Source organism: Bombus impatiens, unplaced genomic scaffold (assembly GCF_000188095.3).
Source record: "Bombus impatiens unplaced genomic scaffold, BIMP_2.2 scf_0478, whole genome shotgun sequence".
Classification (NCBI taxonomy): domain Eukaryota; kingdom Metazoa; phylum Arthropoda; class Insecta; order Hymenoptera; family Apidae; genus Bombus; species Bombus impatiens.
In genome coordinates this window covers 1,264,834-1,268,100 of record NT_176897.1, presented here as the reverse complement: position 1 = coordinate 1,268,100, position 3,267 = coordinate 1,264,834, and positions in this window count along the sequence as shown.

Sequence of the window (3,267 nt, the reverse complement as noted above, 5' to 3'; positions counted from 1 at the left end):
CGTTCGACCTGCAGGTGCAGAAAACTTGACCGAGTTTTCGAGGTACACGCGGTGCAGGGCGACCCAGATTTCAGCCCGTCGCTCCCTCTCCGTCGCTCGCTTCGCCGTTTCCCCTTGTTAGCAGCCTTTGCGTATGAAAACTCCCATGCCCGCGTCGAGTGCGTGTCACGACCCTCCCATAACCTATAAACCCTGTATATACCGTGACCATCGAGGCTGAATTTATCTCGGCGCGCTCGTTCCCTCGTAACTCGAGCCTCGCGCCTTGATCGTATTCGCATTTTTTTTTAATATTTTTCTATATATATATATACATATCTATATAGATAGGTAGATATTATCCATAGACGGGTCGGTTTCTAAACATTTCGAAGAACGTTGTACGTCGCAATCGATGAAAAACCAATTTTAACGAGATTTTTCGAACGAATGCAGGGTCTGACGCAGTTTGAAATTTGTTACCCCGTCGGCTTCTCGTTCAAAGTTCGTTTTTCGCTAGTGTTTTTGCGCTTATAAATAGAACGTATTTATATCGCGTTTAGCGTACGGCAGAAAAACAGATCGATGAGCGACGACGGTCCGTCGGTTTCCCTCGGATATCACTGGCAGTGATAACATCGATCGTCGTTCAACTGACGTCACGTGTACGTTGAAAACGTGTAAATCAGCCGGCCGATCGTATTTTATCCCTTTCGGGAACCTGTTCTCCGTGGATTCTCCGTGTCCGATGGACTCTGAAAATCTGCTCCCAAATAGATAGTCGCGCACGACTTCCTACCAAGCAAATAGAGCACAGAAATTGCCGCGTGTAAAAATTGTACGAGCAAAGTTTGCCACGTACGTCGGAAAGGCAGCAAACAGAGAGAGAGAGAGAGAGAAAGAGAAAAAGAGGCGTTTTAAGCCTCTTTCGGCGCTTGGACTTTACGCGCTCGTAAGCCGCGAGAAATTCGATTAAGCGTTTCTTCGAAGCGATCGCGAGTTCCGTCATCGCCTAACACGCGCTAGATGTCTTTGCGGCGGTGGAAGATGCTACGAGTTTTCTTCGACGCGCTATCTGCGACTCGTCGGCTTTCATTTTGGCACGTACATAGAACGTAGAACCGGCTGTCGCGTTGAAAACTTTCGGACGGTCGATCGAGTTTCGATCGGACGTTCGAGAAACGTAAAAGTAACCAACGTCGACGAAAATAGTTTGAGTCGGAAACTAGATGTTGGTAACGTTTAGTCGGTAACGGTAAAGGTAGATCGTTCCCTTTATTTGCTTCTACGCAAATTTTCATCAAAGTCTATGCTCCGATCTATCGAGGCGTCGGTCGAATCGGTTTCAGTCGCAGATCCGAATGGAAAACCTATAAATGGCCAATTCATCGGGCTTAATATCCAGGGTGTTTCGTCGAATCAAAAATGAAAGTTATTCGAGGAAAAGTCACTCGGTGAAACAACGTGGAATCAATCGCGGTGCTTCTCGATCGGCTGATCGTTAATCATAAATACGAGAAACGATCGTTCGTTGGTTCTGGAACGACCGCTGGTTTTAGTTTAGTTAGCAGAGTACGAAGAAACGCGAGATTTCTGGCAAGTTGGCACGAACGATCGGTCTTTCGTATTCCTGGAAGCAATACGTTCCAAGGACGGTGTTTCCGCGAAAATCTAATGGGCTGTTCTAATATCTCTGGAACGAGAATGTCATGCGACGGAACTGCGTGGGCGGCCAGTGCAGAAGCGATTACGATGCGTCACCGAAAACCCGCGGGCGTCGTATTTTATATTACAGATTTATTTCGAGGTCGGTGACGACGTTGCAGAATCGTTGCGCTACATTTTTCTCGGTAGAACGGCGTCACCGACCATACGACGATGGGAACCGGCATCGGTCCGATGTCTGCCAGCGAGCGACCGAGTTACGATCCGTCTGGCCGTGTGCTCGAAAGGATTATACATTTTCTTCGAGAGCGTGAAGATCGAACGCGTTTCGCCGCCGTGATCGAAGCCTGTGTATCCGATCGAACATCCTGGCGAGTGTTTTACCCGCTTCGATTCAAATTCCACGAATTTCCAATCATCGGCGTAGATCGACTCGGTACGCGCGCTCCGAGTCTAAATAATTCATTTTCCGAACGGATTTTACACGATCGTTTGGATACGCGTTCGACGACGGCTAGACGATGCGAACGATAGCATCGCGATGTCGAAATATGGCAGTCCGATGGTGCATCCGGAAATCGTCGATCGTCCGGTGGTTGGAACGAGGCAGGTTTCTCGAATTGCACGAGCAACGGGACGGGGCGAGGACGAGAAAAGATTCAGGTGGTTTTTAGTACCTGTCGCGCATCGATCCCCACCTAGCAGCCAACCGGTAGCCGAACTTGGGCAAGTTTAATCGATGGCGTCGCGACGCGAATTCGGCCAGGAACGAGGAAAGAGAAATAATAAAGCGTGCGGAACAAAAGAGAGAGAGAGAGAGAGGAGAGGAGCAGACATATTGATTTTATCGCGTTGGCGTTCGCGTGCACCGGATAGTATCGTCTCGGTCCGCGAGCAAGTCGCGCGTATCGCGAACGATAGTTCGCTAAACGACCCAAATAAAAGCGGCGAGAGAGGAGCACGCCGGCGTGGTCGACTGGCTCGATTTGGCTCGGTTAAATCGTACAAATTTTGCAAAACCGTACGCACGAACGAGCATCCACGGTTTCGTACGCCGGCGGTCGAAGCGACCAGCGAGTCGCCGGTTACGCGGCGGCCAGCGTAACATCGCCGAACGTTTTCCTTCGAGATGATAAAACGACGATCGATGCCAGGAATTGAACGTCGGACGAACGATGCGCACGAGCCGAAAACGCTTGGAGCAGAGGCGTACGAGTCGATAACCGGAACGATCACCTGCATTCGAACGAGAAACGGAGACGACGACAAACTCCGGTTCGATCTGGTTGCTGCCGCTTATCGGTCGCGGTGGTCGAATCTCTGACACGCGTAACCAGACTCGGTTACCCTCTCGAGGTTCGTTCGAGGAATCGAAAAGAACGACTCGCTAATCTCGTAGAACGTACCGCGCGATCGGTCCAACACTATGCGTTCGCGCGGAACGTACATAGCTAGTAACGTAGCGTAAGGTAACGCGATCGGTCAGAAGGAAGGAGGAAACGGAAAACGGGAGGAGGAGAGGATCGGCGAGGGCGAGAGGGAGAGACGAGAGCGAACGAACGCGCGCAAGCAGGAGAGAATCGTCGAGTAGAAGGCAGGGAGAAAGAAAGAAAGAGAGAAATG